The sequence below is a fragment of the Protopterus annectens genome, chromosome 12.part0 (assembly GCF_019279795.1).
Source record: "Protopterus annectens isolate FY-2018-M chromosome 12.part0, PAN1.0, whole genome shotgun sequence".
NCBI lineage: Eukaryota > Metazoa > Chordata > Ceratodontiformes > Protopteridae > Protopterus > Protopterus annectens.
Window position 1 is genome coordinate 597,505,471 of NC_056746.1, and position 22,236 is coordinate 597,527,706.

Below are 22,236 nucleotides of genomic sequence, written 5' to 3' on the forward strand. Positions count from 1 at the left end.
TGAATAAACCACTTGTATGAAAATATCATACTCTTGCTCAAATATTCTCCAGTTCTCTGAAATAGTCTGATCAAATACAAGTGGACTTGGTTTGTGAAATGCCTCTGCCATATTAACACATCAGTGAAGGCTTTTGCAAGTATGCATGAGCACATGCACATACATATATATGCCATAAATTTATGCCAGTACTTGTAACTATGCCCAATAGCACAATAAGCCTCTGAGTAATTGAACTCCATGAAATTCTTTGCAAAATAAGTCTCCATGGCACAACAACACTCTTGAAATTATTGTACTTTGAGAAATCACCTCTTATCTAGGTAAGAAACACTTCAAATAACTGCACTGCATGAATAAAATGGGCAGTAGATGAAGCTCAGAGTAAGAAACATTTTGAAGTAACTGCATGTTGTGAATAAACAGAACACAGCACACTGAAACACTTCCAAAATGGCTGTACTTTACTAAATAACTCTTTACGGTGCAAGAAACACTCTAATGGTGGCCCTTTGAGAATAGACACACCCAGCACAATAAACCTTTTGAAATAGCTGTGTTTTGACTGCGCTTCATAAAATAGTTCCACTTTGCACACAATAAACTCTTCAGAATAAATGCATAGTAATAAACATGCACTGTAAGCACTTTTAAAAACTTTGCAATACTTCAAAGCTTTAATCAATGCGAAATAGTGGTTTATGCCAAAACACTGTAATTTGCTAAAAAAACATGCAGTCGCCTTGCTTTATTTATGCTTAATATCCCCTTTCTGCCCTTTATTATATTTGTTTTTCCCATTTAATGTCTTTTCTTGTGCTTGTTTTACTCTAAGTATGCTCATTTTGCAATTCCAAGGTGACTCTGAACCTCCTATAGGCTTTTCTGATAATCATTTTATCAGATATCTTAATTTCAAACATTTCATTTAATTAATAAACTTTTTATGCTTTTCATTTGCTTAATAAACATTCTGTGTTATTCATTTGCTTAGTAATGAATTATTTGCCCTTGTAATGCTCTGTTTTATCTTTTTTAACAAAATAATAATTTGTGCAAGTTTTCATTACCTTTAGCTTGTTTCTGGGCCTTTTTTGCTATTGTTTGTCTTATTTTACTTTCACTGCTGGTTCTGCACCTCGTATCTCAAAAAGCAGTCTCTGGAATCCTGGTTCTGACTCCATGTCATTCGTCCAGTCAGGTTAAAACAGATGAACATTCATGGGTTCTGTTCAAGCAGCTTTATTATATACAAACACATCAGGAATAAGGCATTAACTTTAACTTAGATAAACTTATAAAACAAACTGACTCTCTCATATACATGCTCATTCTCTGGCTGCACTCTCAAAATGGCACTGAAGCTAGCACTTGCTTGCTATTTATATGCACATGCTATCCTTGGAAATGCTTCTTAAAGGTACAACATGCATACATATTCTACAGATGGATTCCCTCAATCAGTCTCTGGATGTACACCAAGACTGCCACAGGTCTCACAGTTACTTTTAAGTATTGCTGCCCTGCAAATTCTGCAGCCTATCTAACTATGCCTATTGCTTGCTTCAGCAGCATCAATTTCAGCCTGTTGCATGCACCTCTGTAAAAAGTAGCTGCTACAAACATTCTCTCTGTGCTGACATAATCTCTACCCCAGTAATTTCCAACCCAAAATGTGAGAAAGCACATGGATTCTACATTGAGGCCTTATATATTGTTGAGTAGTTGCATGGAATTGGCTGATTATACTGCAAATCAGCTGTATATGCTGCATGTAGCATTCCTGAACCACATATTGGTTCAGAGGCAAGCACCTGCTAATGAGAACCATCTAAAAAGTCAAACACCTATTAGAGGAACTATTGTGTACAAGAGTTAGTTTGTATGCTTAACTTGTTTGCACAGTACTCATATAGTTGCATCTTTCAACAGAGGAGTTTTGTACTCCATCATACATGTAACCATTTTGTTTTCAACATGATGCATATGCTTGAATATACTTAGGGTGAATGGAGATTACATCAGTAAGCCTTTCTTAGAAATGTTTTGATGACATGCCAGTGATCTCCAGCTGTGTTACACCTACAGAGGATGTAGAGTACAGCAAGGGTATAATGTTGTCTGTTAACTAGATACACAGGTCTGCTGGATACTTCCTTTGTTAGCAGTTGCAGTAGTACCCTGCTATTTGGTTGGCAGTGTTGTTTATATATGTTATAGGTGGGGGGGTTCCCTGCTATGGGACACACTACAATAGACTCCTGTGTTTGCTGTGTGATCACATGTGGTGTCTGTCTTGTCACAAACAACAGTGGATCACTATTGCTACTATCCTAGTTGCTTCCACAACCTTTGTATGTTTGACACACTGTTGATTAACAGATGCGTAATCAAGCAGGGAATACCAATAGGCGTCTTTCACTGCTGTATCTTTACATACTGTGCTCCCATGCATGTGATCCTGACATGTGTTCTCATTTATTTGTATTTCAGGAGATATCATGCATGCCAGATGCTGTTCTCCTTTCAGTGAGGTAGAAAATGACCTCATTATTGAGGGCTTCAGATAACACCACCAATCACCAAGTCCTGCTGTCCAGAGGGAGAGCAAATGGGAAAGATCATACAGCCTTGTGGGATGAACTGGTGTATAACATTAATGCTGTGGGTCACCAGAATTGCACATATGAGCAGGTGCGATACCGTGCCACCACATGATCAACTTGACATGCAGATGTCAGTGGATGTGGCCAGGGATTGTCAGGTCACTGGTGGTGGGCCTGCAGCAGAACAACCTCTGTCAGCCACTGAAGAATTCCTTGTGAACCTTGCAACACAGGACAGTTCCCAGGCTTCCATCACCCCATATGTTGTGGATGTAAGTGCAACCATTTCCACTCAAGAGGAGAGTTCAGGTATGCATAGTTAGATCAGCAATGGAATACTGTAGCATTCAGTGTGTGGATTACTGTAGCATTCAGAGTAGTTTTACATGGTTGTCAGGTCTTTTGAGGGGAGTTTAGCTGCAGTTTTAAGTTCATACACAGTTTGTGACCCACATACCTGTTAACATAGCAGCTAATGTAAATGTGAGATATTTTGAAGTATTAGCTCTGTTATACTGTCATGTGTACTGCTGTGTACATTACCATTCCCTCACATTTTTCCAGGATAGTCAGGAATAGGAAGAAGCCATGCTTCTGTTGCTGGTAAGCATAACACTGTTTTGTCAGAGATGTAGATTTAGTTTATTGTATTCACTCAAGTGTCATCATAGGCCTGCTGGCTGGATTGATGTACTGTATGCATGACTGCCAGCTGTACAGATATGTTCTGACTCTGCACAGTTTAGACTCATACATATAGCTTGTAGGTATGACCACAAGTGATTGATTTCACAGTATTGTCAGGACATTACAGATCGCCACAACTGTCAACTGTGCAGAGTTTTGCAGAATGTCAACAGTGTCCATCATTTATGTTTTGCTCATAAGATTCCTCCTTAAAGAACATTTATTTCCAAATGATCACAGATGGGGGGTTAGAAAATAATGTCCTCATGTCCTACTGTATGAGGCTGTGGGTTATACAAGTGTGTAATAGTGACAGCAGTGTATACAGCTTAACATATATTGCAATACAGTACTGCAGAGCACAGTAGTGCAGGTATTAATGTAATGCTTTTCCCTTTTTATCACAGGTAACCAGAGAGGTTGGTCTTTGTCCCTTCACAACCTGATGTCAATGTCTCTTCAAACTCTGATGATGATGGTGGCCAAAGTGAGGCACAGCTGGGGGTTGCAGGGGCTGAATTTGACACAGGGGTTAACATCCCTCATTCACTCTCATTATCACTGTACACAGCTAGTATGCCTATGCATACCCAGTTCCCTGTAGCTACAGATATTGGACAGTCGGAGGGTGGGGAGATTGAACAGGGAATGTGTCTACTGTGGCTGCAATGACTGTCAACACTGGCCATAGCCAAACATTTGGTGAGGTTCCACACAGGCAGATAGATAGGGGTGCTCAAAGGAGGCCTACTGTCCCTCCAGTACCAGTTGCAGGTGTCTCATCTCATGTCACTCAGCGTATGTTTAGGGTTGTCATGGAGGCACAGCACATTCAGAAAGGAACTCCAGATGAATGCTCAGGGTTGTGGATGCAGTGCAGTCTGACATCTGTCACTGTCTCCACCAGATTCCTGATACCCTGGATTGGTTCACTGATGCAGTGGAAAGACGTTGGTCTGAGACAGATTGCACACTATCCGTCTTGGAATGCACATTTTCTGTGATGGAACATCTGGCTGGAGTTGAGCATTGGCCTCATTGATGTAGGTCAGCAACTACATCTGCTGGGAGTCAACGTGGCCATGCACAATCACACTCCCGTAGTGGCACTATATCCAGCACTCCAGAGGGAATTATGCTGTCCACACCAAGATGTGGCAGGCCATGGGTTCGTGGTCCTGGGTAGTCCCATGGAGAACACATCCCCACCCGACAGCAGTCACCCTCAGGTAGTAGCACAGCATCTGACCTTGGGTGTAGAGGTGCCACTGCAACTTCTGGCAGTGCCAGTTTACATGTTTGAGGATGGATATGGTGAACTGTCAACTCTACCATGCACAGCTCACAGCTGTCCAGCATACAGACACATAGGGCTAGCACTGAGCTTGGCTGTGTATACACAGACACTCACACACCACTGTCACATTCAGGTCACCTACAGACACACACGACACATTTCCATGGTCCATTCCACCTGCATCCCTTCCTGACTCACACACAAGCTTGCCAACCTATTGGGTCAACCTAGGTCTCCTGCACCCCTACACAATAGCCCGTACAAGTGATGATACCTGTGCCATATCCCTCTCATCTCACTAATGGATGCAGAGAAATAAAGCTATGTGTCTGATGCACAGGGTGATTATCTACATTAATATGATTTTTTTCCATCCAATGTTGCTTTAGACATGCTACTTGTACTGCTCATTTTCAGAATTTGTACATTGCCATTTATAATGATTATACCATAAAAGTGTGTGGACATTATGATGAATGCTGTTGTAATGACTGTGTAGTCACACAATGACAGGTATCACATGGAAATGTTTATAGGATTGTGTAGGATACACCTATGGGTATATGTCTGCAATCAACTCATCAAGGTCAGAGCACAGAATTGAATGTCAGCACACAAGACATGTGCCATCAGAAAGGTAACACAGTATAGGCTCCAGGGTTCATAAGTTCATGGGTGTGTACTAGACTAATGGCCCTGGAGCGTTTACAGGCCTAGCCATAGTATTACCCTGGCATCATGCCACCCAACCTTAGTTCCCAGTGCATCTGTCAAGTAGAGCCTCTGGAGTTATCCCTGGGGTGAATTTTCTATTTCCCAGCCACACATCAAGATTTCTGTTGAAGAGGGCCAGTGAGGTGCTCTGTTTGATATGTATGAGAAGTCTATTTCATAGTATGGGCAGTCTCTGGGTTATGAACCTGTCCCTCCAGTACATTCTGTTGATTGTGGTAATGAGGTTGAGGTCCCTGGAGCGTGTGGTGCAGAGGGATTGAGATTTCTTTAGATGTAGCATTTTTAACAGAGCTCGGTCAGACATGGCTTTCTAAATCAAGCATTGATCGCCTCTAAGTAGGCGATATGAGACAGAGAATAGTTAGAGTGTTTTGAGTCTGTCCATATAGGACAAGTGTTTAAGGCCTAGGATTCTCTTTGTGAGGTACTTTTGTGGCCTCTCCAGTTGTTGCAGGTGTCTAGTGAGGTACATGCCAAATGGGGCATTGTACTCATGTTCATATGAGTTTAATAGGTTAATGAACACAAGGACTCCTTTAAGCCTAGCCATGCATCCCTAAACACTGTCAAGGGATGATACCATTGATAAGTGTAAGCAGAGTTTTAAGAGCTGAAACATCTACAAGCCAGGGCATCGGGGTTGAACCATCCATAGTTTCCCTGTGTCCATTGCAGACATTGGTCCACAAGCAGGTATGATTGTCCTGTACACCATCCAATTGTGTAACTTGCACTTGATTTGCATTAGGGCGGAAATGTGCTTCACATGGATGTGGAGCCTGTTCCATCTAGGGTGTAGTCTATGGATTGCATACCTGTCTGTTCAGCATGTCCTTTATATACCACTCTCAAGGTGTAAGTCTGTAGAACAGGTAATTCTGGTGCTACTTGTTTTGTCCATATGCAAGTGGTCCACAGTGCAGTCTGACACCACCCTGTATGACAGGCATACACTACCCCTTCAAAGCATGTAGGAGACAGACTACATGGATAGAGCCTTCATGTGGTCTTCATAGGACGTTATGTAAACCATGTAGTGCTTTACTGAGGAACCTCTGTGGGTGTTACAGTTGTCTGATATGCCTGGCTAGTTACATACCAAAGGTGGCATCACACTAATGGTAGGTCTCTTGAATGCCAATTACAGCAGAACAATACCTTCCTTGGATTTACATGCCATACCTTTTAGGTTGCACAGCATAGAATGATGTCCACAATATTACAGACACATGGCAGGCAAAGGGGAGATCCCTATCCTTGCCAATAAGTCACTGACTACTCGGTCAACAGTTCCAGGTGTGCTGGCAATATAGTAGTTACCAGGGGTGGCTGACTTCCCAAAGGATAGTATTATGCATTTCTTGGTATTTAGTGTTAGCCCATGGCTCTGATGACAGCTGTATGTCTGTGTCAGCCCCTCCTGGAGAGCATTTGTGTCAGTGTGGGATTCAATGACAGGTCCTCATTTGCATGAAGTCAGCAATGACTAGAATGTTGGATAGTGTGTTGGCTTGAGTTATGGGCTTATAGGTTGCTCATACATGACATGTTGCTCTGTGTGTTGATATGTACGTTGCTTTTGCAGACTGCATATGGGGCTGCTGAGGGTATTTGTTATCTGGAGTTTCTCTATGAGGTGTTTGTGATTTATGTAGGTTACATGTCAGTCCCTCAGCTCATATCTGCTTTGTATTTGGTATGATGGGTGCAGCGTGTGTATCACTGACTACCTTATTGACATTAGGAGTACTTTTATGTTGAGAGCTTTGCCTCCAATGACATTGTGCATATACATTTCTCACATACCATATCAGTTGGTTTGATAATGAACTGTTTGTCAGTAAACATGTTTTGATTTCTACATTGCCTCAGGATGCCCATAGCCACTTGGTAGTAAAGGTCACAGTGGGAATCCTCATATCCATGGCAACATATCCTTTAATATTTATTGCACAGTTGTATTAAGAATATTGCTCAATGTCACAAGTATCTGTTCTGCAACTATGGAGACAATGCTTGACATGCTGGTTGTCCTGTGTGCAACTTGGTACCGGAGTTAATGTCATCATGGTTTCCGAGAAAAATGTCACCCAAGGTGTCTGGTTCTGCATAGAACACTGCCAAACACTGAAGCGGAAAGTAATATGTACACCCTGTAAAGTTAAGGATGGAGTATTTAGGCAGTTATTCTGAATTTACACACTAATCAAGTAGTGCATACTGGGAAAGAACAATTACCTTATAAAGAATGCTGAAAAGAAGGGAGTCACCTGAATTGTTACTGCCTGGCTACTTCTACTGCTGGTCTCAAACACGGCCTCACTGTGGTGGGATACAAAGCTCCTGTTCTTTGTATCTCACCAGAAGCAAAATGTTAGCACCAAGCTCAAGATAAGAAGTGAGACACAGCCTGTTTGTTGAGCCACACAATTGTCACATGATGCAAGTTTCTGTAGGTTTGTTGTAGTCTTTTCCAGGTAGATGTCTTAATTAGCAATCAGACCAGTGACCAGTCATTTGTTGTTTCCATGTATTATGGTTTGAGTTCTGAGGCTCATAGCATTTGACTGGGGTACTGACCTGATGATGATTAGGAGCACAGCTGCTGCATCACAATATAAGATTGTCTCAGATGACACAGATGTCTAAGATTTCTACGTCAAGCTCCACAGTGGCAGTAATCCATGTTAGGTGACAGTTTCACAGCAATTCATGCAGCCTGGCATTCAGCAGCATAATGGTGGTGATCTCACTATAAAAAAGAAGAGATGGACAACACTTCTCCGAACCTCAGGAACTGCAAAGTAAATCTCCAGACGCCAAGTGAAAGAAATAAAACGTTTTATTAAATTAAGCTTCTCACAAGCTTTTCGTCAGTTATAATGTATACCAACTTCTTCAGAAACTCCAAAAACAACAGAAGATAATGGTGGTGATCTGCATGATCTGGATGTGCAGCCTACTGCAGATGGGTAGCCACCTTTGGGCAATGTCTCTGTCCCTCCAATATGTTCTATGTACTTCATACTGCATATTTATGTTCTCAGAATACTAAACTGTGTTCCCACATCATTCCATACAACATACATTTGCTGTCTGGTTGTTTGACAGACATTGTAGACTTGCAAGGCTAAAGTAATGACAGCAAAGTTGGACACGTTTTCTGTGCATGCATAGATATGCACATATTCACTGCAAAAAGTGCCTACATGGATTGTGTTTGAGGCTGTGAACCCCAAGGTTGTAGCAGCATAACCCTTACTTTGCTGGAGTTGTACATTGTCACATTTGTAAGTATGATCTTGTGAACATGTCTAATAACGAGATTATGGCTCATTCAAGTGCCACAAACATGGCAAAGCAGTGTACTAAATCTACCATGCTAACCCACACTGTCAGGTGCTGTTTTACCTTAGAATAGGGTTGCCACCTTTTCAAATGACCAAAGTGGGACATTTTTTGTAGAAATGACAGATTTTGCAGGACAAAACATACCAATTATGAGTACAAAGGATAGAACTTCACTTTTTTGCCAAAATAAAAGCTTATTCTTGTAGCATTTGAGTTGGTTGTGCTATTTTGTATAACATTTAGGCGTTTCAGATAAAAAAATAACTGTTTTATACAACTATTAAAGAAAACTTAGGAAATATTTTTGCCCTAAAATGTCAGGACATTTGCCATTTTTTGATTTTTTTTCGCAGGATACAACTGCCCAAAGAGGGAGTGTCCCTCACAAAGTGGGACAGTTGGTAACCCTAACTTAGAATGACACCATAAAGGTAATAACATGTTACATGTAAGCATCTGTCAGGCCACTGCCTAACCATGGCCTGTTGTGACATATACACAAGCAATAGTCTATTGCTAATGGCATTATCTCTGACTGTTGCAGAGATGTGGATAGCGTCCCCAAACATGTACTCCTACTACAGACAAACACAACATGTGAGAGGTGCATCTACATTAAAAACCTTGAATCCATGCTCTCTCTCACACACCTGTCAGTACATATGACAATGAGCTGGGTGCTAACATGCCTACCTCACCTCCTACTCCACCCAAACCCACATCACACATAGCTACATATGGGGAGGTCCATATGAGAAACATACCTAATCACCAGGCACATCACAAACAGAAACACAAGCATGCTACACATAATACTACCTCTGCAGAACACAGTACACATAATATCTAATGCACCACTGTCTTACTGGTCAAACGCTTACCGTAAAACACAAATTCAAACATATTAGTCATAGGTGATTACATCATGAGTCACATTGATGTCCCTCTCATCAGGCTAGATAAGGAAAGGTCACGGTCTGCTCTCTGTGAGGTGCAGGATATGGCATATCACAGATACAGTCAAATCTGTTAACAACAGGTACTGTTATGACTACATCATAGTTCCTGTTGTTGTGTAAGAGTTGAGACGTACCTCTCTTGACTGTGTGACAACACACATGACTGAGCTCTTGCACTATGTGTCTGTGGCAGGTACGCCCTTGGCCATCAGCTGCATTTTACCTTCATCTAGGATGATGCCTCAATACAAACAAAAGATGATTGACTTCAAAAGTAGGCATAGTATCTGGTGTCAGTCTAAGGGGATTCACTTATCTGTCAGCCTGGGATGATATGCTCAACAGACCTTGATGATTTGCCACAGATGGTCTTCATCTGTCACTCCTGGGATTTCAGATACTGGGCAAGGATAGATATTGCCACCCCATAGTGACCTTTTTAAGTCTCAAGGACAAAATTTCCAGTATAAAAATTCCATGAACAAACAACCTCAAGGTTATGCTGCTAAGCGCTTGGAGTGTCAACAGGAAACTGCACTCATTGGAAGCTGTCCTCATCTTGTAACACGTAGACCCTAGTACAGTCACAGACACCTGGTTCAAAGCTACACCTCCTTCCACACATGCAGACCTCAAACTGAAGGCATGGAAACTAATGGTAGCAGTGTATAAATATTCAGTAAGGATACATACACACCCACATTTGTTACACAGTATAATTCCATGAATACACATCAGGTGCTATTGACTGTTTGTGGGGCACCTAGTCAAGCCATTGCCAGCTACAGGAGCCCCTCCATGAATCTGGACACCCACTTTCCTTATTTGGATCTACATGAGTCTATCAAGATACATCTGGACATCATGGTTTGGGGTGACTTTTACTACTCATCGACTGGGTAGATTAGTCATGCTCAAACTCACTTGCCCAAAGGTTACTCGACTTCATTATCTCCAATTCCCTTGGCCAGCTGATTGACACCCCCACAAGGGGAGCTAACATACTGGATTGGGTGCTTACCAATATGGGCGACCACTGTAGCACCCCCACTGTGAGGTCCTCCCTGGTGAGATTTGACCACAAATGGGTCTCATTCAAAGTAGGTATCACACCTGACACCCCCTTGCAGAAAATACACTAACGACATTCACCACTCCAGATTATACCCCCTATGAGATGGTATAAATAACTTCACTGTACCTCCTCCTTCAGATGTAACTGTCAACTATGCTGAGCTCTACACCCATGCTTTATACAAACACCTGTATGACGACATTGACTCAGCTGTATCTGACATGAGCACAACAAGCGGTTCATGATGAAGCAAACCTGCCTGGTGGACAACTGCCAGTAACAGGCTTTAGAATAATAGGAAGATATTGTTGTCTATGGGTAGGAAAGAGGGAGCCCCCTAAACTGGAAACACTCCCCCCTCAGCTTAAATTAGAAAATAAGTGTGAAGTCCTCCAAAACAAAGTAGGGTTCCAAATTAGCCTCCTCCACAAAAGACAACTGCAAGGCATTCTATAGTTGCATCTGTAACCCAAAATGAAAGGGTCACATTTGTGCCAAACTCATGGTTAATGATACCTCATATACAGAGTCTCTTAACATACCTAACCTATTGGCTGACAGGTTCTGTGAAACCAGCTCTCCCCTGTCCCCAACACACGTACCCCATGACATCCCTACCATCTGTCCCCTACCTTGTATCTGTAAAGAGCAGGTTGAAAATGGCCTCTCTATGAACAAAAATGCAACATCTATGGGACCCGATAACATCACAGGCTGAGTCCTACATGGGCTCTAACATCGAGTACTAACATCATTGGGAACTCTTTGAAATCATAGTGTAACCACCAGTTTTTTTTCCAGCTGAATGGAAACAGCCACTGTTATCTGCTTGCACAGAGATGGTGCATCTACTGACCCTGGAAACTATATATCTATTATCCTGACTAACCATATCTGCAAGGCCATGGGGCAAATCATCAAGGACCTTATCAACAAAGATATAGTTAATCTCCACACAGTTGGCCCTACACAGTTTGAATTTGTCAAAGGGAGATCATGCTTGTTAAACATGGTGGACATCTTTGAGACAGTCACCTAGGACCTGGATGAGGGAAAATCTGTGCATACAGCCTACCTGGACTTAGCCAATGCATTTGACACTATCCCTCACTAAGCCATCATTGACAAATGCACCCAACAAGGCATCACCCCTTATATCATTAGAGGGGTCAATCACTGTCTCAGTGATACAGGTCATATAGTCAAAATAGAGAATCCACCTCCAATAGTCAAGATTTAACCAGTGTTCTACACAGTTTAGGCATGAGTCCTCTACCATTTGGAATCCATTTCTCCAAAGGACAAGCACAAAGTACATGTCTGTGGTTGACAAGGTTTGCTGATGCCTGCAAACTGGGAGCTGTCATAGAATTTCCAAAGTATGTCAAAATCCTACACGAGGGTGTTACTTGAACAAATGATTGTTGTCAATGTCATGCCCCTAAAAGCAATGCAAATATATGTATTATTATTGCTTTTGGTAACAGTGATGTTCCTAAGTACCACATTAATAGCAACACCTGACATACATACTCATGGGTATAAGACCTGGGAAGACAGGTTGACAGCTAACATACCTTAGATCACCATGTCTCCTCAGTAGTAAGAAGGGCATTCTATCATTCCCTTGTAATAAGTGAGGGCATTGTCTCCAGAAAAAGTAAACATCATAGCCTTCATGTCCTCTTCCCTCTGCAAACCACTAGTTGAGTGCAACAGCCCTTTTGGTATGTACCTTTCCAAGCACCTGCAGCAATTGGAGGCACCACACAGTTTCCTCACAAGGGCAATTCAGGTCTTCAGCATCGGTCTATGGTGATCATCACTTTAGTGTGTGTCATACAGAATACTCAGAGGTGATGTCTGGTTTGCATACAAGGCAATCTCTGACCATGCTGTACTGGAAATGATGCATACCCATAAGTCAAATGGTGCACAGGTTACTCACTGTATAGACCTTAACCTGGCTTGTGACATTAATACAACCTGGTTGAGGGAGACAATTGTCTACCAGAGTTTAACACCCCTTTGGAATAGACTCCGTCATCATGTCAAACAGAGCACCTCATTGGCCCTCTTTAGATGCAATCAGTAAAATTGGATAGGTGACCATAATTTCACCATTGTGGTTTACCTGTGTCCCTTGTGGACAGGGGCAATATGTGTTGATCATGTATATAAGGGTAACAACTTGGCTAGGATTTTAAGTGCACTAAGGCCATTAGCTGAATAAATTCCAATGTACATATGATCGATCCCATAGGCAGATGTAAAATGCTCTGATTAGCATTCACACACATAAACTTGACTGTGTGGGATTCATATTTGTTTTGAGAAGTTCCACATATACACCCAAACACAAGTGGGATACAGTGAGATTAGAATCCCTACCTATCTATTCTTACAAACTACAGATCACAGTACTTATTGCATACACCACAGCTTTAGTCTGTCATTAGCATAGCTTCAGGTAGGTAGTCTTATGGTAAATGACATCAGCAGGCCTTGTGGAAGATGAGAGTTTGGAGGCCTGCATCAACTGCATTTGCCAAAAAGTGCAAACAAATGCCAGCTTTGAAGTCAGTGTGTGATGCACATTTTTTGCTTTGGTGAAATATATGTATACACACACAAAGGGTGCTGCAGTGAGATTTGAACCCCTACCTATCTAGTGTTATACACTACCGATCACAGTCCTTAATGCATGCACCACAGCTCAAGTTCATGTTGTAAATGACTGCAGGTGAAGTAATCCTAGAGAACATAAACAAGCCCATGTGTTGAACAGCCTGGGAGCCCTGCAGAGTCACATTTCTTCCTACTGTCATCAGCAGCTAGTAGCATAACAGTCAGAAAACTGTTTTGTAGCCTTGCTGTGTGACAATAGCACCCAAATTGGGCATCTGTGTCTGTTTGCAGGTTGATGGGCAAGACTGTAGCAAAGCTAAATTAGCCCTGTCTATTAGTGTGCACACAGCATAATACAGTACACACCTTGTTCAGTTGTTGATGTGTGTCTGGTGAAATCCAGCAGACACAAGGGGCTATAGTGAATGTGGGTGCTGTTGCTGCCATAGATAGAAAAGAAAAACATATGTCTTGATAATATATGTACATATTCATTTACGATGCCATACATTTTCAAGGTTTCCACATGATGTAATAGGGAGACATGGTATGACTCACCACTGTGCAGATGTTTTCCGCAAGTACACAGGTTTGACTCGTGTGTTTAACACAAAATTGTGGTTTGCTGTAAAATGTGGTATCATTTACACATGGCTTGAGAGAAGACTGCAAGAACTCTGAAATTCAGATATCCCAATAGTCCTCCAGTTGCAACACATGTTATTCTACACACTTCCACATATTTGTAAGTGGCTTATATAATGTTGAGCCCTTCCTTTTGGTCCATCATCCAACATTATAAGTGTTGTATTGCAGCTTTACTATCCATGATCTTGCTATGTAGGGCAATACAGACATACGCACACACACACCCACACACACACACACACACACACACACACACACACACACACACACACACACACACACACACACACACACACACACACACACACATACACACGTGCAGACATATATATATATATATATATATATATATATATATATATATATATATATTATATATGCATATTATTTTACAAAATTGCAAGAGGAGCAATGGATTTGTACTCTGTCTAAGTATATGGGCATGCACAGTGGCATTTTTGGTTTGCTCATTGCTAAACAGCGTACAAATGGGCTGCTCTCTGCTTACACCAGAGCCTTACTGTTCCATAAACTGACTCCAGTCCACAGCTAGCTGTACTCCAGGCTGGGATTATGATATGATTAGAAACACTCAAAAGCAGATCTACCTATATACTCAGGTCCATAAATGAATCTACAGTTTCAATCACTGTGTGCTGTATGTAATAGTCACCTTTTTATTTATGTCTTCCACATATCATATGCTTAATTTGTGATGTATGTATCTGCATATTATACTCCTGTCACCAAATGGTCAATTTAGTCAAGTTATTTAGCAGGCATGCCCCATCTGTAACACATGTAATCAGTATACCCAATTTCAAGCCATTTGCATACAGACTGTGGAGCAACTCAAATGAAATGGGTAGGTCTACAGAGAAATCTGAACAAGTTTGGGCCTAGAACAGAGCCCTGTGGGACACCCTGACTGTCACCAATTATTCCACTTGTCCAATTGCTGTATGATATGATACTTGACATCCTATATATTAGCCATGCAGCTATCCATCTTATCAACAGTGCATTCGTATCTAGTTCTTCTAGTTTATTGATCAGTGTTTTGTCTATGACCCTGTCAAATCTCTATAAATTACATCACAACACAATTTTTCATTAATTGCTGTTATTATATTGTCATAGTACATCATGCTGCAGGTGGAACTTAGATCTATTTTCAACATATGCATGCTGATATATGGTTTCAAGTCCCAACCTTTATAATTCTGATAGTGACTAATCCAATATTACCTAATACTTTTGTATGACATGTGTAGCTGATATGTGAAATAAGTCAATACTAGCATAGCACATACAGAGTCACAGTCTGTAAAACAATGAGTGTTATTCCTTACCATGCCAAATCTCTGGACATCACAGAATTAGAACTCTGAACACCATCATACAAGCTACTTGCCTTAGTCCTTTAAACCACAGAGGCTACTTCACAGACAGAGGATCATTCATCACACCATCACCTGCATACATACATACTTTGCTATTCACAGTGATGTAACACATAATATGTAGGTTCAAATTGTACATTACTGTTCTGATGTTGTGTGGCATACTAACTGTGAAATGTTCATACAACATAATGATTTATTGTTGTGGCAGTTACAAGGGGACACTACTGTTTTAAGGGGTGCTGGACCAAAATCCCATGTTCAGTTAGGACACACACTAGTTTGATTATTATTTAACCTCGCTTTCTAACATGACCCTTGAATGAAGTACCAGTAATCTGTTGCAGTTGGACTACATGAATATTCCATGCATGAGGCCTACTGAATACAAATGGTGACATGTCAGTGGAATGGGTGTCTGTAGTCCCATGTGGATGTAACCTCTGTCCAAATAGCCCAGTACAGTTGCCTACATACTTTATCTGGTCCATAGCTACAATGACATAACATAATCCACCATACTACTGTGTAGGTTATGGACTTACCTTGCAAGTGCAGCAGTTGACACAACTGTAGTTCAGGGCTGACTCTGTCTAATGTGAGCAGTATGCAGCTAATACAGGGATAGGTACAGGATGTGTAATTTGGCTGGCATCAATTTTAATATCTGTATGTGAGTAGGAGTAAGGTGTTTGTCAGTGAATGTGCTATTCATTGTCTCTTAGTCAAAGCTGGGGTGTACTGAGCACACCTACATCTGCCTACGGGACATCAGCAGGGGGTTCTCTCCTCCTTGTCTTCCTGTGACTGTGGCTGTGGTGACCTAGGCACTGCTGGGGGCTGTATATCCCCTCCTTTTTCTGATCCTGCTGCAGCCATTTCCACAGAATCAGATTGTGTAGCATAGCACATACTGTGAATATCTGTGCACATGTGGCTGGAGAATACTGCAGGGCTCCACCAGATATACTGAGGCACTGGAACCATGACTTCAGGAGCCCAAACACATGCTTTATGATGTTCCTAGTTTGTGTGTGTGCCCCATTATAGCATTCTTCTGGGGAGGTGTGCATTTCTGATTGGTTTCATCATCCACAGTTCTAGGGTGTAGCCAGCATCCCCCAGTAAATGGCTGTGTAGGATGTCCCCCCTAGCAAACATCAGGTACAGCAGTGATGTGTGCCAGATATGGGAGTCATGATAACTGCCGAGGTTGCAAGCACTCACATTCAAGATAATCCCCTAGGCATTGCACATGACTTGGCAGTTGATGGAGTGGTATTCCTTGAGGTTAATGTAGATTCTACCCTGCTCACCAGGTGGTGCCTTGATGTGTACATGAGTGCAATCTATGGCACATAGTGCTTCAGGGTAGTGTGCTACATGGTAGAAGTGTTCCATATTGCTGGCCCTAACCTTAGGGTCAAGGGGAAAAGATATGTGTCACTGGCATGTGGGAGCATTGTGTCCAGAAATTGGTGGAGTATCCTGGATAAAGATGCCTGTGACACCCCCATCATGTCCCCAGTTGGTCTTTGAAAGGTTCCATGTAGCTAGTAGCCTAAGAACTACACATACCTTAGTTTCTATTGGGATGGGTTGCCATCTGTTTACTCTGGTTCTGAGTTGAGGGCGGCAGAGCTCATTGAGTTCTGGTAATATGTCCCTGTCTACCTTGCAGCACTGTACAATCTGCAGCTCATACCGCTGATGGGAAGTTACCCTGGGCCTGGACACTCCTCTCCTTTTTGGCATAGGTCTATTGTCAGCAGCACCAGCAGCACTGATTTCAGCATCTAGCACATACAGATGTAAAAAAGCTGCAGAAGCCTCTAGCATTATGTCACTTACAATTTCCAAGTCTCTACACCAATGGTTTAGAGTATTGAGGGAAAATCAGAAGGTAGGGTGTATGCATACTTTATACAGTTTTGCTGCAGGTCCAGCATGTGGGATTAGCTAATTATGATCCAGTTCACCTGCCTATGATGTAATTGACATGATTTAAAGGCTCTACTTGATTGCACAATGTGGCTCTATGCACCACGTCATGAAGCATAGCTTATAGAACATTATATATTATTAACTGAATATATCTGGTTTTCCTTGACATATGCCTACTTCATCACTGTCATTTGGATAGTCTGCTCACATGAACATGCTAATCTATGAGGCATGCTGCACAAACACACATGCTGACCACTAAAAATCCTAAAAGTAACACAGTGGAATATCAAGACAGTGTAGGAGCCTACACAAATGGGATATGCAGACATATTTGTGCTGACAGGCTGGAAACTATACAGTTCTTAGCCATCTAAGCTGGGTAACAGCAGGAATGCACCACTGTACAGACCTGATCAGGGTCCTACAATACATTTGTGTAAACTACGTTATAGATGTTGTCACGAAAAGAGATACTACGAGCCAGCTAACTGGAATTTTACAAATACTTGTATGTCATTTGTGAATATCAACATGATGCATATGCTTGTGTTACAACTTTTTTAGAACTGTATGTTATATGTATATCAAACTTCTGGTACAGAAGAGATATTTTGTAAAGTATTTAGCTAAAATGTAATCAGAGTATGCCCTATTGGAATAGAACAGGAATGCACCTGCACTATTGTATCTGTTTAGATGTATATATTTTAACAATGGGAACTAAAACACAAAAAGTTAACTTCAGAAGAATAGCTGAAATTTAAATTACTTTATGACCACATAATAAAAGGATGTTCCTCGGGATTCACAAAGCCAAGAAATCTGTGCAGGAGCAGTGTAGCCACTCCTGCATGGATTATGGCTGCCGAGTGATCAAGGAATGGCCCGTTTTCATGTGCACGAGTGGCCCTACACTGTTCCTGTACGGAAAGCCCTGCAGTATGCTAATTAAATAATTTGCTGGTGAAAACCATGCAAATGAGCTGAATTAGTGATCCATGAATCAGTTACAATACTGTGGAGGAACAGTGTAGGTTGCAGAAATGTATTCGGCTAGTAGCCGAATACATATCTGCAAAATACAAAACGGAGACATGATAGCCTCAAAGAAAGCATGTATTCCCCTAATTAGGTATGGCAATGTCCAAATATATGGCCATTGGCATGAAAGACTAAATAAAATTTATAAAATAAAAGTTGATTTTTTTTGGTCGATTCCAGCCGTTTAAGCATAGGGCAGCGCCTCGCAAACGAGATCGTGGGGAAAATAAAAAAACTCAAATTAATGCAAAATCTATTTTGCCATTATAGTCAATGACATGCAGAATGAAAACAGACTATAGAACAAAGGTTGTTAAGGGGAAAGACTCAGTATGAGTGCAGTAACTATGGATTAAGGCAGTGGGGTATGTTAATGAGGAGACTTATACTGAATCACAAATTTCTTCTAAGTGTCAGACTGCACCTAACCCTGTAGGTGCTCTAAGATGGCTGTGTAAGCAAGAGAGTTAGATGACATCAAAAGGGGGTGTGTCATGCTTGCTGTAAGCACATTGGAGCTCTGTTGCCCGTTTGCACGTAGTTAAACACAGCTAAGCAGGGGTGTGTCCTACTTAGCTTAGCTGCACTTAGCTAAGCATGTTCATGACCAGGGCATGCCATTTCCTTTTCAGCAGTGTTTACACTCGCTGAACAGTTTTACGCGGCACACCCCGAGGCTTAAACAGGATGGATTTAGGAAAAAAAAGGAAAAAGCAGAACAGGGGAAATGCAGTATAAATTACTAATTGATAATCTGCAACTCACTATGGGCCATTGAAAGCAGCCAATAATACTGCAAGCAGGTGCCTGCATAGCAGAAAATGGGAGGAGATGTAACAAAGAAAGAAAAATAAAAGTACAACAGCACAATAAAGGAGAAATGCAGTAGAAATCATTAATATGTAACTCTTGCAACTCACAATGGGCTATTGAAAGCACACAACAATAGAATTGGAAGGTGTCTGCATAGCTGAAAATGTGAAGAGATGTAAGTTAAATAAAGTAATAATAGGGCAAGAGCAGAATAAATGCAATCATGCACAAATTACCACTAATGCCTCTAACACAAGTAGTCAATAACATAGCTGGCAGATGGAATGTATCATAGCTAATCACACAGGCAGCATCTTCAGCACAATAGTATAAACTTTGGAAGCACCTTACAGTCTGTTTTTTTCCCAAAAACTCTGCACCACTGGTGTATACATGCAAGGGAATTTTAACTTGAAAAATGTTAGGGGCTGCCATTGCTTTGATCCATCAGTATGTGCTGGAGGCTGACAATGGTGAGGAGGATAATGCCAACAACCGCCCCAGACTCAGGAGGAGGAGAAGAGTGTTCAGACCCAGGGTAACCTACCAGGGGCTACATTACCTGGAGATAGTAGAGTGCTACAGGGTGGATACGGACATACTTCAGCAACTTGAGCTGTGCCAGCCTTGCCTCAGAGCCAGAACAAACAGATGGGAACCCATCGCAGTGGATACTAAGGTATGTGTAGCCTTAAGAATACAAGCTACAGGTACTTTCCAATGACTGACTGGGGACATCATGGGGGGTTTCATAGGCATCTGCATCCAGGGTACTTCACCAGTTCCTGGATGCCATGCTACCACATGCCTGTGAGCACATATACTTTCCTCACACTCATGAGGAGTTGACCAGCAATATGCGTTTCTTCCACCGTGTAGCAGACTACTCGAAGGTACTGGGTGCAATAGACTGCATGTACATCCACATCAAAGCATCACCCGGTGAGCAGGGTAGGGTCTACATAAACCACAAGGGCTTCACCTCCATCAATTGCCAGATCATGTGCAATGCCCAGGGCATTATCATGAATGTGTGTGGTGGCAGCCCTGGAAGCTATCACGACTCCCACATCTGGAATGCCTCACAGCTGTATCAGTGATTTGCTGGGGGGACATCCCATATGGCCATCTGGTGGGGATGCTGGCTATGCACTGGAGCCATGGATGATGGCACCCATCAGAAATGCACACACATCCACTCAAGAATGCCATAATGAGGCACACGCACAAACCAGGATCATTATAGAGCATGTATTTGGGATGCTCAAGTCACAGTTCTGCTGCCTGGACATATCTGGTGGATCCTTGCAATACTCTCCAGTGACATGTGCACACGTGTTCATAGTATGTGCCATGCTGCAGAATACGATCCTGCAGAAACAGATGCAGGAACAGGATGGGGAAGGGCCACACCGCCCCTCACCATTGCCAAGGTCCCCACAGGCACAGAGGGTCTCAGACGAGGAACCCCACTGAGCCAAACCCTCTAGGCAGAAAGAGGCATGCCCAGTATGCTCAGGCCTTGGCAAAGAGGCAACGCATAGCACACACTGGCACTGTAGGCACCAGGGACTGAAACCTCTCTCTACTCACACAGACAGTAAAAAGGGATGACACACACACCACACTACCTGTAACTTACCATGTGTAGGCAGTGTACTGTGCATCCAACATAGGTAGCCCTCAAACACTGTACACACAACTGCCAGAGGTACAAGGTAAGTCAGTACCTTAACAGTAAATTAATGTATCATTATGTTCTGGTAACATTTTTATGGTATTGTTGCATGCATGCAAGGGAATGGGGTGGACTACTGGGATAGCAGCAGACAACTGTCGGCTGTGTGAAACACCAGGTAATATCTTCCCAATACTGGCCTCTCAACACTATGCATTAGTACCCTAGATTGGAAATCCCACAGCAGTATATGTGTGTCGGCAACTAACTGGGGGGGGGGGTCATAGCTCACAGCCATGGATGTCAGTGTGGGGTCCCATACCCGCCCCAGACACACACAGTAAGTCAGCTGTAGAAAACAGGAGAAAATGTCTGGCAAAGCTCCACAAATGGCAGCAATGTGAAATCACCTCCCAAAGATCCACACAGTCATAACACAGCAGGTCTCACAGTAGTAGTAAGGCTCTGAAGGGTAACAAGTCTATCATGCAAATGTATGCCAGTACAATCTCACTTGTGTTCTTAACTGATATGCCTGTAGTCCCCAAGACAGGGCACAATAGTATGGTAAATGGAAACATAATGTAAAACAGATATCAGCACATATGCAAATGTCTACAGTTGACAGGTGTGCCCCCCCCATATGTCCACAGAAATGCAGTAACATGTATGTTTGTAGGGAAATAGTAGCATAACACAGACTGGTAAGTCTGTCCCAGTGCACATGAAAACATGTTGCATGTGCTCAATATGCAGAGGTCAATGAGCTATGTGCATGTGTGGTGAATGATGTCAGGATCTGGCCAGCATGTTCTCCTGCCTGTTGTCTTGTACTGCCCTAGGTACAAGCTGTCTGTCACATGGCCATGTGCAGATAACTGCAGTGCTGATGATTACACATGTCAATGATCCCTATTTCTCTGTCAAATAACATACCTGGAAGGCACAGTGCTATGTGGAATATACTACACATAGAATGGACTTCTTGAGGCCTGTGAAGCTGATGTGCTCTGGCATTTGTGAATAATCATGCATCAATTGTCAGTGTGGCTTTTTTTCTTGTTTTATGGCTGCTTTCATATATAATGAACATGTCTGCACAGTACAATCCAGTCTGTACCCACACCCATAACACCAAACCTCTGACAGCAACATGTCTGTACAAGAGCAGAAGGAAATGTGAAACAAAGGCACAATGATAGGCATGTGTTGTAAGTATTGCTCTGCCATACTGAAAAAGTAGGTAGGGTGAGGGGTTTGCAGTATTGGGAATTGTCTGAAGGTTATGTATGCTGACACAGGAATGTCTGTCAATATTTTTTTAACATCACAGTTCAATTATACTGAAATAACTTGCCATAAAAACAC